This window comes from Callorhinchus milii, unplaced genomic scaffold (assembly GCF_018977255.1).
Source record: "Callorhinchus milii isolate IMCB2004 unplaced genomic scaffold, IMCB_Cmil_1.0 Scaffold58, whole genome shotgun sequence".
Classification (NCBI taxonomy): Eukaryota; Metazoa; Chordata; class Chondrichthyes; order Chimaeriformes; family Callorhinchidae; genus Callorhinchus; species Callorhinchus milii.
Window position 1 is genome coordinate 299,834 of NW_024704799.1, and position 16,533 is coordinate 316,366.

A 16,533-nucleotide genomic window follows, 5' to 3' on the forward strand; every position below is an offset into this window, starting at 1 on the left:
CCCCCTGGGTTCAATAGCCTTAGCGTGTAGCGATCACTTAACTGGGCTAACTGTTCGCGAGCTCTGCAGGGGGCTCTGTGCTTGGTCTGTTTATATGCGTGTGTTTGTCTGTGTTTGTGTGTGTGTGTGTGTGGGGGGGGGGGGGGGGGAGAGTTGTCGGGGTTGGGGGGCGGGGTTTTTGGGGTGGTGGAGGATGTCTGTATGGTTCTGTGTGGGTGGGTGTATGTGTATATGTGGGTCTCTCTGTGTCTTTAGGTGTTTGCTTATGTGTGTGTGTGTGTCTGTGTATGTGTAGGGTGGGGGTTTTGTCTGAGTAGGTGTCTGCATGTGATGTGTGTATGTTTATGTCTCTCTGTTTGTGTATTTATGTGTTTGCTTATCTGTGTGGGTGTTTGTGTATCGACGTGTGGCTGCCTGTTTGTGTCTTTGTATTTTGCTTATGTGTGTGCGTTTTGTGTGTGTGTGTGTGTGGTGCATGTATGTGTGTGTATGTATGTTTGCTTGCTTATGTGTGTCTGTGTGTGTATACCACTTACATTTGTGGAGTATCTTTCACGTCAGGAGAATCTCCCAAAATGCAATTATTATCATTATTGTTGGTTATAATTACTTATCGGGCGATTTATCGGTGATCAATTCATGTTTTCACCTTCAGGTATGTTAATACCCACAGTAATCATGGGGGAGGGATGGAGAACCACACACACATGGGTTGCATTCTCAGCTGAGGGGTGGTGGGGTGGGGAGTGTGTGTGGTGGGGGTGCCGGTGTGTGGTGGGGGTCGGGTGTGTGGTGGGGGTGGGAGAGACACACACACACACACAACAAAAGAGCTGTGGGTTGCGGTCTCCCGTGTGTTTGGGGAGACAGGAACACACACCCACAGACACATAATGGAGCTGTGGCTCGGGGTCTCACCACGGAGCCAATAGCTGGAAAGTTGGGGGTAGGTCATGTTTCCCCATGATCCCCAGCAAATGTGCTGATTGTTGACCTGTTTGCAGGACGCTGACATCCACTACGCCAGCCTGGCATTAGGGAACAGGAGTGAGAATCGCCGCCAAGCCGATGAGGACAAGGATCCAGTCTACGCCACAGTCAGAGTGTAGCGCGGAGGCCGGTGGCCATGAACTGCTCTCTCTCCTCTCTACGTCCCCTCATCATCACCTGTGGTCAATACCAGCTTCAGTCTGATCTCAGTACCCCTCTCGCATCACCTGTCACTCTGATACAGAGGAGAAAGTGAGACAGAGAGAGAATGAGACGGAGATAGAGAGCGACTGAGACAGAGAAAGCGATTGAGGGAAAGTGAGAGAGCGAGAGAGAAAGACTGAGTGAGTGTGTTAGCGAGAGAGAGAGAGAGACAAAGTGAGTGAGAGAACTGAGTAAGAGAGATACTGAGTGAGAGAAAAGAGTGAGAGACTCGGAGAGAGAGCCTGAGTGAGAGAGAGAGAGAGATTAATAATAATAATCATAATGATGCTTGCATGTGATACAGCGTGAAATGCAGCAGCCAATTGCGCACAGCAGCGTCCCACAACCCTCTGAGTTCACTACCCTCTGAGTGAAGAAATGTTTCCTCAACTCTGTTCTGAGAGGCTGACCCTTAATTTTAAGACCCTTAATTTTATGATGTGTTGGTTAATCAAAATCAGACTGATGGGAACCGCACCAAAGCGATTCCTACATCAAAGCCACTGTATTGATCCGATCAACCCTTTGCAGTGCAGTTCACTAACCCACCCTCAGCATTGATTTGATCACTCACCCGTTGTACGCCTTCATTTGATGAAATGTATAATTTTGATTATGTATAAGCTTGCTAATCTTTTATTAAATTTTGCTGCTGACAAGGAAAATTCTGCCAGTTCGTACTTCACTTCAGGTTCACGAATCAAATAATGTTCACGATTACTGTTTCCCACGGTTTAAACTCGGCCTGAAAAAAGGCTCTGAGTGTGGACAAGTAAATCAGCCATCATTCAGAGATAAGGTGATCTCGTCTGAGGGAGTGTCAGAAGCTTTTGATGTACTAAAATTAATTGTGTGCAGTGTTGCACAGCCTGGACAGACGCAGCGAGTTGATTTTGGAAATGATCGATTAGGAGTCAGTCTGGATTCGGTGCTCAGTTTGTGGGTATGTGTGTGTCTGTGTGTGTCTATGTGTGTGTGTGTGTGAATGTGTGGTTGGCGAAACTAGGATTATTCTCACATGAGCCGAGAAGATTAAGAGGGGATTTAATAGTGGTTTTCAAGATCATGAGATGATTTGAAAGGTTGAATCGGGAAATACTGTTTGCACCGACATGTGGGTCAGTATCCCGAGGAAACTGATTTAAGATAGTCAGTAAAAGAAACAGAGCGGAGGTTAGGAAAATTGTGTTCACCCGGCGAGTTGTTGGGATCTGGAATGCATTACCTGAAAGGGCAGTGGAAGCCGATTCAATAACAACTTTTAAGAGAGAAGTAGACGGGTATTTGGGGAGGACAGGATCACAGGGCTATGGAGAGTGGGATTGAGTTGGATGGCTCTTTTCAGAGCCGGCGCAGACACGATGGGCGGAATGGCCTTCTTCTGTGCTCTATGATTCTATGATATGTTCAAATCAACAATGGTTACACGTGCGATATCACACCCTTTGCTGAGCTCATAATTAATGTCTAAAAATCCAGTAATGAGCAATACAATTCAAATATCCCTCTCGATTACAAATGTAGAGAGTAACATCTGAATGTCTATCACCAGCTCAAAGTATTTTCTGGAGGAAAAATCTCACATTTAACTGCTTTGTCAATTATTCTTAACCATGTTATATCCCACAAACACTCACCTGCTATCTCCTATATATCTGAGCTGTAGACTTTCTCCATTTGAAAACTAGTCAAAACCGGGCAACGGAGTTTGTATTGATTGAATTTTGTGTCCCGGGGGAAGTGGTGTACCAGGGGATGGGCTGTCCCAATGGGAGGGTGAGTAATTCTGAATAGCGCCTTTTCTGAAACAATGAATATTTCTCTGAAATATCTCAAACGAATTATAAGGCAGTATGTCAAGGGGTGGTGTGTGAACCAGAGACAGGCCTTGTGTGGAGGGAAAGCAGGGGCAGTGTGTGACCCGCAGCCATGCATTGTGAAGAGGGGCAGGAATGAGAATGTGTGAGCCAGAGACAGGTCTTGTGTGGAATAATAATAATAATAATAATCCTTGCATTTGATACAGCGCTTTTCACGTCGGTAGGACATCCCATTATTATTATTATTATTATGGTGGCCCTGAGGGGACACAAGTGTGATGGCCTCGCTGACATTCAGTTGGAAAAAGTGAGCTCTCATTCAGGACTTGAAGTCCGACGGCCAATCTGTGAGCTTAGCTGTTGTCCTGGAATCTCACCTCCTCTCCTTTTCACCACAACCTTCATGGTTCTGTCATTCCGTGTCTCACACAATCTGCACTTTGTCTCCACAAGTGGCCTCTTCTCCACCCCCTGCACAGTCTCGGGCAGTGTTCCTCAGGTCTCTGTCCTTGGTCCTCTCCTCTTCAAATTATACGCGCTGGTTGTTTAAAGCGGAGGGCGGTGTTTGTGGAGGAGGTCTGGTTATAGCGGATTCCGTGGAAGCATTGCAGCATGTGTTATGATCCCGCCCAATATGTGCCCACATCATGTCCGGGCTGCCCGCTCGCTGTAACTCAATCCCAGAGGGCACTCAAGCCCTTCGTGAGGGGCACTTAATTAATGCAAATTGTTGTTCTTTACGTTTTCCATCCCAGCGCTCGCTCTCTCACACACTTATTTCTCAGTCCGTATGATGATGTTTCTCATTGATCAGAGTCTTGTTTACGTTTCACTTGCCATCAATTGACAACCCACAACATCTCGGCTCTCAATATTATATAATAATAACAAAAGTAATATTAATAATAATAATAATCCTTGCATTTGATATAGCGCTTTTCACGTCAGGAGGACATCCCAAAGCGCTTCACAGAACACACTGTAAAGTGAATTGACTGTATATTTGTGGGAGAACGCGGCAGCCAATTGCGCACAGCAATGTCCCACAGACAGTCGTAGATTGAAAATGACCAATTTTATTATTGTTTGGGTTTTGGAGGGAGAATTATTATTAGGCTCTGTGTGGAGTAAGGAAACTTGCCCAAGGTTTGGCTCTGACCTGCCTGGGATTGAACTCAGGTCTCTCGCTTGCAAAGCGAGTGCTCTTACCACTGAGCTACAGGACTCCACAATTGTGTGAATATAATCTAAATATAAACTTTAAAAGCTTCCATGCACTACACTACATGAACAGAGCTGCATAGACGCAACGTATATGGATTCTTCTTGTAATTTATGGAAAAAACTTCAATAACAGTGTACTGCTTGTTCCGCATTTATTTCTCTACGGTTGATTTTTTTACGTATTTTCTTTTAATTCACAATCAACAATTTAATCCGAGTATTACATGTGCAATTCTCAAGTGAATAAAGTACCTTGTTTGTTCACATGTCTGGAAGTAATTGCACTCATGATCAAGCTGTAGATTCTGGCTTCCTATAAGTACAAACTTCTTTTCGTGTGACTTCAGTGCGTTCATTGAAGCCACTGCTCACAGCAACAATATTTCGAACAGAGTATGGAGTTTTCAACGCTGTTTGCTATAACATCAATCTACTACCCCATTCTTGTAGCATTTGGGATTCCAGGTCAGTCTATTTGGTCTCGTTTATTGACAATATTCAATAGGTTACTGCATTGGGTGGCAGGAGATATTTTTACAAGTTGACACATCAGGTTATTCGCGGTGGTACAGAGAAAGCGAGGAGAATATATTGAATGACAGCAGATTAGATTGTAATGTGCAGGTGAGCAAATAAACCAGAGAGTGCAGCTACGTAAGTCAATGACAGCAGCGTCAGAAGTGGAAAGTGCTGCGATAAAGGGACTTCTTGGGTTTAGAAAGATTAATAAAAATGTGCAGCACAGAAACAGTCCACTCAGATCAATCAGTCCGTGTTGGTGATCAAAATCCACTTGAGTCTTTATTGCCTCTCAGAGACTTATATTCCCCTGTCCCTAACGTGAAGGTTTATCTTCCTCTTCAATGCATCTGATAAACTCCTTGTTTCAGCTTCCACAGTGTCACTGCCTCTGTGTGAAGGAATTCCTTCTGATTTCTATTTTCCATTCCATCACCGCTAACTTATGGTTGTGATCCGTGGTTATGAAGTTCACCAAAAATTGTAAACCACCTGTCAAATTGGCACAAACTTCTTGGAAAGATAGGTTTCACAATTAATTTTCCTACCCCGAAATTCCTTTGTGTAGTCCTGTAGCTAATTGCTCAGTGTACTTGCTTTACAAGCGAGAAAACTCGGTTTGATTCCCGGCAGGGCGAGAGCTTGGGCAAGTTTCCTTACTCCGCACTCAGCCTCCTGTTGATTGCTGTGGGTACACTGCTGTGCGCAATTGGCTGCCGCTTTTCGCCCACAAATACACAGTCTTTTCACTTTACATTATATTCTGTGAAGCGCTTTGAGGCGTCTCGAAGACTTGAAAAGCTCTATTTCAAATGCAAGGATTGCAATTATTATTATTATTATTATCCCTGACCATGATCGCTCGACTTCATTTGTGTTGCGTTGCCTTCCTCAGACCATGTCTCACACCGAACAGCTTAAACCCTCATTGATTTACGCATCGATTTCAAGTTCATCAGTCTTCCTCATAAACCAAATTAAGTTCTATCACGTCCTTCAACTCTCTGCCTCCCTGACCAGCTCCTCCCCTTTAAACTGAGCGGCCATGCCTCCTACCTGTTCTCTTTTATTTCCCTCCTGTTCCCTACTTTTGTTCCATTTTATCAACAATTTGAGGCCATGATATCAGCCACTGCCCTCTCAAACTCCAGAACTCTCTGTCTCAATCCGCCACTGTGTTGTCTGCTCAACTCTCTTCAGATCTGATCGGAATACTCCAGTTTGATGGGCCTACAGTCACTTGCCAAGTCTCTCCCCAGGTTGTGGGTCAAGCCCGGCCACACCTCAACACTCTGAGACGCTGCCTGTATGAAGGATGCTTTCTAAATGTCAGCTGTTTCTGTTGATAGTTTTCTGGATCACATAGAAGCACAAATACGGAAACTGGAGCGATAGCTCTACCTTTGTACCTCCAGCCGCAGCTGGAGATGTGCATTCAGTTTTGGGCCGCGCTTTTCAGGAAATAAGTTAAAGCTTTGGAGAGAAGCTTTACAAGAATGACACCAGGGGAATTATTCCGGGACACTAACTGAGTTCGAAACCGATTGAAACAATTGGAAGAAAATGCTGCTGAACACAACACAGATTTACATTTCTAATCAAACTCTCTTAGATAAATGCATAATTTCCTAGTTCACCAATCAATAACTACTTTGAGGGTGTCCCTTCACGCTTAAATGGTTTACTGTAAACTGCACTGACTGAATTTTGTGTGCAAAAGCATTTGAAACAATTCAAAGACAAAGAAACCGAATACTATACACCTTTACACTTTTAACCTACTACGGCAACAACAAGATTACATTTGTATAGCGCCTTTGACGTCGGGAGGACGTCCCAAGGCTTTCACCTAACAATTTTTACTCATGTAAATTTAAGTTTCCTATTTCTATTGCTTCTCGCAGTTAATTTAGTGGCGATTGTGATCCTGTCAAGAGGAAAATGCGGTCTCTCCAACTACATCACTCGCTACTTGGTGGCCATGGCAGTGGCTGATCTCCTGGTTGTGTTTGTGGATGTTTTTTTGAACAAAATTAATAATCTGCATTTCCCATTAAACATCTTAGTCTACACTCCAATGTGCAGCGTTAGAATTGTCTTCATGTCTATAACTATGCACAGCTCTTTGTGGTTCACAGTTGCTTTCACTTTCGACCGTTTTGTAGCCATTTGCTGCCAAACGTTGAAACCAAAATATTGCACTGAGAGGACGGCCACAGTGGTTATTGTAATTCTGATTGTTTTCAGCTGCTCCGTGAGCATTCCCTGTTACTATACGTTTGATCCATATTTTATAATTAATTGTACCCCGTGGTACTGTGTCTTGAAACCAAGTTTTTTTTACCGTGGCCACTTGGATAGCGTTTCAAAGGCTTCACCGTGTTGTTGCTCCCGTCTTTGGTTTTGCTCTGATTTGCCTGTTCAATGCTCTGATCATCAGACACATTCTGATGGCCAGTAAAGTTCGCAGAAGGCTTCGGGGTCTGAGAAATGATCAGAAAACCATTGACCCTGAGTTAGAAAACCGAAAGAAATCGGTGATTTTACTCTTCGCCATATCGGGCAGTTTTATACTGTTGTGGACAACTTATATTGTACATTCCTTCAAATGGCAACTTTCCAATTTTAATTATAGCGAAACGCTTGTCATTAACACGCGGACTGTTGTCCAAGAAACGGGGATTATGCTTCAAAGGTTGAATTGCTGTACCAACCCTTGTATTTATGTGTTGACTCAGAATAAGTTTAAAGCGGAACTTAAGAAAGGGTTAATTTATCCATTTCATATAATTGCTAAATTAATGTCGAAACATCAACACTAGATAACAAAGGAGTTGGCTATGGACATTGTCGAACGTCAGCAACATTGGTGAATATCTCCACAAACAGCGAAGCCTTCCAACATTAGGAGCAGATATCAACTTTGCATGTTTCCTTTAAAAATCTACAAATATCTCTTAAATCTAAGCTCATTTTCCCGAAACAATTAAAAGTGAATGTCTCTTAACTTAGTGATGGAATGCTTGATTTTGGATTCATTGGGCCTTTCCTTCACAAATATGTCATGAAACCTTATGAAACATGTTCATTGCTCTCCTCCCAATATGTGCTTAAATATATTTATTGCGAAGATTGGGAATTTATTTATAGAATGTGTGCAAATACGCTTGCATACCGGGAGAGTAATAAAACATATTGAATTCTGATTATAATCATTAAAACCGCTTCATTTGATATAGCGTCTGATCACATCTTAGACACGTCTCAAAGCGCTACACAACATATGCAGTAAAACGGGTTGACTGTGTATTTTGTGAACACAACGCGGCATCCAATTGCTCACAGTAGTGTCCCACATACTATTGTGGATTGAGTGACAAATGTATTACTTTTTTAAAGATAATTTTAGTTGCAGACTTAGGTTATTACTTCCTGCTTAGTAAACAGACGGGGCCAGGAAGGAAACTTGCCTGACATTTCTGCGTGCTCGCACATCTAAAACAACAAGAACATGGGCCGCGCATGAATCGCTTTTCTGCGCTTCTGACATGTGCTTTTCAAGCGTGTGCAGGGCTTTGCTGGAACGAAGAATCCATACTGGCATATGGACAAATATGCTTCGAAATCTGCATTAGGTGCAAACATTACGCAGAAGTTCAAGGAAGAAGATTCTACACCCACATATAGTGATTAGCAAAATATTGTTCTATTTATTTTCAGTTAGAACTTAAATACAACACTGAATGCAAAATGATGAACATTGTATTTTGCATCGATGATTTGTTCACTCCAAATAAACCTAAACATTTAATGACCAAACTTAACATCTAAAACTACGTTAATCTGGTGGAATCTCTCCTGCGAGGAACCCCAAGTTCCTCTCCAAGCCCAGTCTTCTCCTGGGTCAGCTGGAATGACACTGCCTTAATTGTAAGACGCCTGAGGGTGGCATTTCGATTTACCTGTCCGCAAACCTCGTGAAAAGAGGCCATTTTCTCAAAATATTACCTCGAAAGTTTGATTTTCTGATAGACATCTTAAGAAGCTCAAGTCACTGTACACTTTTTTGTTTCTCTTTGTTTGGTTTCTATTCCGTATAATTCCAGGTCAGATGCTGAGGTTGCACGGGAATGAACAATCAAGGTTGTCCTCCGTTGCCTCCTTGAACGCGCATCTGAACCACCTCCTCTTTGACTGGGCCTTTGATCACTCTCCTTACCCCCTGTCCTCCACCTTCCCCAATCACGACACCCAGCTCGTGTCCGATACGTTGACTGTCAAGTGCCTTGGGATGTCCTCGCGAAATGAAATGCGCTTTAGAAATCTAATGTTGTTGTTGTTGTATTCCCAGATACTATGTTCCTAACACATGTTTATCTAATTTGCTTTTGAAGTAAACAACGCTTTCTGCTCCAGCGTCGGTGTCCCTCGGGAGTTGTTCACATATGGTCACTGCCCACTCACTGATCGGGCCGAGGGTTGGAGGCGGTGCCGGTGCTCAGGTTGGAGCGGAGTATGTGACGGGAAGTGAAGGTCGGGGCGGAGTGACCTCAGCTCCACATTGTGTCCCGTTCAGGGAAAGCCGTCTGTGCCCATCGTCACTGAGCGGCCACAACACGGCCTGACATTCAGTGTCAATACTGAGCCCCTGTAGCCACCAGACAGCACAGCAACAGCTAATGATCCTCATTGACATCAGCCACAGCATCAGAGGGCCCTGACACCCAGTGTGCGGCAGCACAGTGTGACAATCTCTGTTTATCTGTGTGTCAATCTCAGCGCCTGATCCCCGTCTCACTGTGTTTAACAAAATGTGTATTTCCCGTGTAACCTTTTATAATCTGTGTAACTGTACAATAAAGTTTGTAGTTTAGATTAAGCCTTGACATTGGGCCGCCGTCTCAAATCTCTCTCAGGATTTACTGTCATTTTAAACCAATATGGCTGATAGTTTGCACAGAGGAAAGTCTTCATTTCACTTAACCGTGGAGGAGTTTGGCCGATCCGGGGAGGGTGGGAGGTGACACGGTTGGTTTCAGGCGGGACTTGAAAAGGGGGAAAGGGGTGAATGCGGGAAGATTGAGGGAGAGAGTTCAGGATTCTCGGGTGTCAGTGGCTGAATGGGCGACCGCCAGTGATGGAGCGGATGGCGGGGGGGACAAGCTGGAGGCCGGTGCCAGACGAGCGGAGGTGCCGAGTGGTGGATTGGGGAGTGAGGAGGTCGTGGGGGTCGGAGTGGTCGGAGAGGGGGACATTAACTGCACATTAAAGAGAGGCACTTTTAATGCGCAGTTTCAATAGGTGCAAATCGTATCTATCCAACTGCACATTAAACAAAGGAACATTTAATGTGCGGTTTAATTTGATGTAAATTGTGGGTATTGAGCGCCACATTAAACAAAGGGACATTTAATGTGCGGTTTAATTTGATGTAAATTGTAGGTATTGAACGCCACATAAACAAAGGCCCCAGGAGTTGGCCGGCAGTAACCTGACCCTCTCCTCCTGGGCTGGACAGCTTCCCTCATACGTGAGAGGGAATTCAAATATCTCGTGACGTGAATGGAAAAGAGAAGTGAGTTTCTCTCGCGCGGGTCCTGACTGACAGTTCTTCACATTGATCCCCTCGGCGGAGAGGATGGGGAAATCTCTCTGTGGTGGTGGGGTGGGGGGAGGGAAATTAAACAGCTCAGAACCTGAAATGGGCGGCTTCAATAGGCCATCTGATACATTTAGTGCTGAGATGTGTTGCCCACCTGGAAGATCGCAGGGAATTCCTTGTACCTACTGCCTACATAGTGAGGCTCAATCCCGCGCTTGTCGGATGCAGAACGACCATCTGGTGACTGTGCTCCTCGGGGAGGGCAATCGGGGTGTAAAAATAAACCCTGGTTTACAAAATGGAACTTGTGTTTAAGGATATCAGACATTCGGTCCCGCAGTTACAGGAGAATATCCTTCAGATTTTGGGGTCCTGTGGCTCAGTGGTTAGAGCACAAGCTTTGCGAGCGAGACACCTGGGATCAATTCCAGGCAGAGCAAACCCTCGGGCAAGTTTCCCTACTCCACACGTCTAATAATAATCCCTCCAGAACAAAAGAATAATAAATTGGTCATTTTCAATCCACGACTGTCTGTGGGACACTGCTGTGCGCAATTGGCTGCCGCGTTTCGCCCACAGATATACGGTGAATATATTTTCAGATCCCACAGACTTAAAAAGCGCTGTATCAAATACAATGATAATTATTGTTATTATCACCCAGACTGCTGATGATTCAGATATTTTATTCCATTTCTCTGCCTTTCTCTCCTCTCCCCTCCCTTTCGCAGTATCCAATTCTCACCCTATTGAAATACCCAGAAGTGGACAAAAGCTGTGAATTTGGCTCAATCACATGAAGACGACATTGGCTTTGAAAACTGCCAGAAAACCAACTGCTATACTATCAGCCAATTACCTTTAAACGTGAAGGGAATACGGCTGTATTATTGGCTTCACACAAAGAAACTAATCAGATATAAATATGAGCTGCCAACACAAGGCAGGGGAGAATGTCTGAGAAAACCGAAGGGAGCGACATGGAGTGTGGAACTACCTCTGGGAAAGGTAAGTAATCGCCTCTCAATTTCTCGGTACCTTCGTCACTACTTTATTTGCTGAAGATATTGTTGAAACAACACGTTTACTTTGATGCATTGGCTATTGACTTGTGAAATGAAGTTGGATTTTACTGCACTGTTGAGTTTAATGTATTAATAATATATAGTGATATTTCATTATAATCCTCCAATTTGCTAATGCGCCTCATCACAGCAATTAGATATCTCAAAACGCTGCACAGAATATATTGTAAAGTGCATTTGGTGTTTTGTGGGTGAAACGCCTAAGATGCAGAGTGCAGTTAGTTTTTTTTCATTAGAAACGTCTTTCTCAGGGATTTCGGTTTTATTTAATGACATTTCTCAAAACATGATTTGTACTCATTTACGTGTAAGTAGTCTGTGAGGAAGGTCTGAATGATGCCTTTCCTTTTGATTGTGCTCTGAGACGCTATCCTGCACGGAGGGCGCTATATAAGTGCAAGTTGTAGTGTTCGGTTTGAATCCAGGTGGATTAGTACAGAGGATACATCAATCACTACCACTACCACATATCGCTTGTCAATAGTTAAGTGACATCAATACACCAGAGAAGAAATTCAGTCTCAATCTTGGCAGAGGGGACGGAAACTTTTCATTTTTCTAGTCTCGGTTGGATCGATGCCAAACACCTTGAAGCTTTGATTTCTACATGCTGAATTACAGAGTTAATAAAATATAAATATGTAATTATAGTCTTTATTAGCACATTGAACGTGCTCTGGCAATGATTATATCTTAACATTGTCTTTGACTTTTGAAAACATCTTATGTTTTGAAAACTAATTCAACCAGTAACGTACTTTCTGTAATTTTTTCTGAAGATTTCATAATTAGTGCCTAAAAATCCACTGTTTAAAATGTCTCAAACAGCAAACACAAGTGAGTTAAGATTTTTTTTACGTGTGTGGTAAACAGATAATCCCTCCAATATAAAATAATAATAAATTGGTCATTTTAAACCCACGACTGTTTGTGAGACAGACACTGCTGTGAGCAATTGGCTGCCGCGTTTCGCCCACAAATATACAGTCAATTCACTTTACAGTCGATTCTGTGAAGCACTTTGAGATGTCAAGAAGACGTGAAAACCACTATATCAAATACAATGATTATTATTATTTTTATTATAAGCGCGTTCCTACTTATAATTTAGGTAATCGGAGGCCTGTGGTATAAATAATAATATTAATAATAATTCTTACATTTGATATAGCGCTTCTCACGTCGGGAGGACGTCCCAAAGCGCTTCACAGAACACACTGTAAAGTGAATTGACTGTATATTTGTGGGCGAACGCGGCAGCCAATTGCGCACTGCAATGTCCCACAAGCAGTCGTAGATTGAAAATAACCAATTTATGATTGTTTTTGTTTTTGGAGGGATTATTATTAGGCTCTGTGTGGAGTAAGGAAACTTGCCCAAGGTTTCGCCCTGACCTGCCTGGAATTGAACTCAGGTCTCTCACTTGCAAAGCGAGTGCTCTAATCACAGAGCTGCAGGTCTCCACAACGTGTAAATAGACGTGTAAATAAACGGGAATGGGACCCAGACCTGTTTGCGAGGTGAGCGCGCTGACTGCTGTGCTATGGGACAATATTATTTCCTGTCCACACAGCTCCAGTCTCTTAGACTAAGGCTGTGAGAGATCTCAGGTCTCTGTTCACTATGTTCCTCAAATCAGCCCCTAAGGGATTCCATTCCACAATCCCTTCGCCTCACTCCCTCTCTTCCCTCGTTCAAGGCACGACTCAAGAACTTACTTTTCGACTGTGCCTTTAGTCCCCAATCCTAACCTTTCTACCCTCTCTCGTCCCACCCTGACGCACCCACAACCACGCCACCCCAAGGCTCGGGTCCTTAGCCCCGACTGTTCAGCGCCTTGGGACGTCCTCCTCAGTTGAAAACCGCTTTGCAAATGTAATGTTCGTGTGCTTCTGTTTTAAAAAACATTTCTCTACAGCAGATCAAATCGCAAAGGGGTTCAGCTCCAAACGCAACCGAGTGAGCGGAGGAGAGTACGGGAGCAGCAGATACGATTTGAGAAAGAGGGAAAGAAGAGATTACACTGAGGAAAGGGATCTTCCAGACGATGATTACCTGTGTGAGTGAAAAATCAATCTGAGTTTCTCAGCATCAAATGCTCGAGTGCAGAATCGGGCAGATGGCAGCCGCGCTCAGTTGGTGTGCTCTTTGCTCCGAGTCAGAAGTTTGTGGGTTTGAGCCCCACATCGCGGGCAACGAGTTGACAGTCTGGGCTGACACTGCAGCACAGAGCTGGGGTGGGGGGGGGAAGCGGCGCACTGTCAGATGTGCCGTCTCTCCCCGGTGACCTGGTTCTAATGGAGCTCAGTTGACAGGGCTGGGGAATGGCGACTCAGGTCAGAAACGGCAACCAAGCGCTGTCAGCAGAGATGGTCAGCTTTTCCACTGCTGTGGGGGATGGGAAGGGCTATGGGGACTGAGGAGAGAGCAGTGCAGGTGGTCAATATGGGGTTGGGAACACGGCTCTTAATTGGAAAGACAATGAAGTCCGGATTAAAGAGGTTTTGAGGGAGCGATAGGGATACAGATGGGAAGGAGAGCCGTGAGAAGGGATAGGAAGGCGATTGAGGAAAATGCTCATTGAAGATTTAGTCTGTGCGTTTGAAATATGAGGCCGCGAAGTGACATCACGCAGTGGATTTTGACCATTGGTTGGTTCAGGCGGGAAACGTCAAAATGGCATCCTCCGTAGAGCCCCGCACCCTAATCCTGCCCACCACCCGCGATGCACTGTCATACACCCCGAGCTTTTAAGCTAAAGTCACTCTGCGCCTCTCCAGACACACAGTAAAGATCCTTTAATGGTGTGGTGGAACACAGAGAAACTCGCTTCTCTTTTGGAAACATGTCATGGGATCTTTACTGTCCACCTGAACAGACATGGCCGGGAGCTCATTATAACATTTCATCTGAAGCACAGCACCTCCTACAATGGAAAGCATTTCCCGCATTAATATAAGTATCTCCCTGTGTCCCAGACCGTGGTCAACTACACTAATCACGGAGACGCCTCACGGCTGTTTGTGGGTAGTTGTTGCCATCATAAACTGACACTGTCAATAAGTGACCAGCATGAAGGGCGGTATATAAATGTAAGCTGCTACTGACCGTACAGTTCGCAGTAAATAATGTAAATCATTGACATCACCAGGTGCTGTACAAATGCAAGGATTCAATCGAAATTTGCTCCTGAGCAATTCGTACAGAAAGCCCATATATTGCTTATCCAGATCTTTCTTTTCTCCCATCAGCACCCAAAGTAGGTGATTCTGAGTCTCATCCCTGGCCTCATGCCAACGTTGTGTTGAGTTGTGCCGAGTTCCTCCAGGAACACAACAGAAGACATCCCGAGTTCCATAAAGACACATCAACAACGCAGACTGCTTGTAGCGCAAATGATGCTTTGCAGCAGAGAGAGTGTCAGGAATCTATCGTATTTCATGTTGAAGAAAACCGAGTCTCGCAAACAGGATCTCTACAGGGTCACAAGCAATCGATCTCAGGAGATAGACTGTATAAATGTTCCCGATGTGGTGAGAATTTCATACATTCAGGGCACCTCAAGATACACCAGCAATCACTCCGAGAAAAGCGTCTGTATAAATGTGTGGAATGTGGGAAGAGTTTCACAGGATCGGACAGTCTGCAGATACACCATCGATCACACACAGGAGAGAGGCCATATAAATGTGCAGAATGTGGAAAGAGTTTTGCAACGTTAGCTTATCTCCAGATACACTATCGGTATCACACAGGAGAGAGGCCATATGAATGTGTTCAGTGTGGAAAGAGTTATACAACATCAGGAGAACTCCAGAGACACCAGCAATCACACACTGGAGAGAAACCATATAAATGTGCTGAATGTGGAAAGAGTTTCACAACGTCGTGTTATCTCCAGGTTCACCATCGATCACACACAGGAGAGAAACCATATAAATGTGCAGAATGTGGAAAGAGTTTCAGAGCATCAGGATCGCTCAAAATACACCATCGATCACACACTGGAGAGAGACCGTATAAATGTGCTGAGTGTGGAAAGAGTTTCACTGCTTCCGCATCTCTCAAAATACACCATCGATCACACACTGGAGAGAGACCATATAAATGTGCTGAGTGTGGAAAGAGTTTTTTAACCTCGAGTAATCTCCAGGGACATCATCGATCACACACAGGAGAGAGGCCACACAAATGTGTTCAATGTGGAAAGCGTTTCACAACTTTGCGTTATCTCCAGATAAACCGACAGTCACACACAGGAGAGAAACCGTATAAATGTGCAGAATGTGGAAAGCATTTCACAACGTCAGGTTATCTACAGAGACACCGACAATCACACACAGGAGAGAAACCTTATAAATGTGTTCAATGTGGAAAGCGTTTCACAACGTCAGGGAATCTCCAGACACACCAGCGATCACACACAGGAGAGAAACCTTATAAATGTGTTCAATGTGGAAAGCGTTTCACAACGTCAGGGAATCTCCAGACACACCAGCGATCACACACAGGAGAGAAACTGTATAAATGTGTTCAATGTGGAAAGTGTTTCACAACGTCAGGGAAACTCCAGACACACCAGCGATCACACACAGGAGAGAAACTGTATAAATGTGTTCAATGTGGAAAGTGTTTCACAACGTCAGGGAAACTCCAGACACACCAGCGATCACACACAGGAGAGAAACCGTATAAATGTGCAGGATGTGGAAAGCGTTTCACAAGGGCAGACAGTCTCCAGAGACACCAGCGATCACACACCGGGGAGAGGCTACACAAATATGTTGAATGTGGAAAGAGTTTCACAAAGTCAGGAGACCTCCAGGGACACCGACAATCACACACGGGAGAGAAACCGTAAAGATGTGTTGAATGTGGAAAGAGTTTTAAAAGGCCAAGTTATCTCCAGAAACACCAGCGATCATACAGCGGAAACAGACCATATAACTCTACTGAATGTGAAAATAAATTTTCAAGGAAATAGCACCTCCAAACTCACCAGCAGATATACACAGGAGAGACTGTATAATTATGCCGAATGTGGGAATAATTTTGCGGTGTCGTATCAGAAAAAAAAATGTTCATTACC

At 44.2% G+C, this 16,533-nt stretch overlaps 1 pseudogene; it reads left to right on the plus strand.

Annotated features, from left to right (window-relative positions):
- Positions 1–16,320, plus strand: part of LOC121851571 — a 72,444-nt pseudogene extending 56,124 nt beyond the window's left edge.
- Positions 16,321–16,533: the final 213 nt, after the last annotated feature.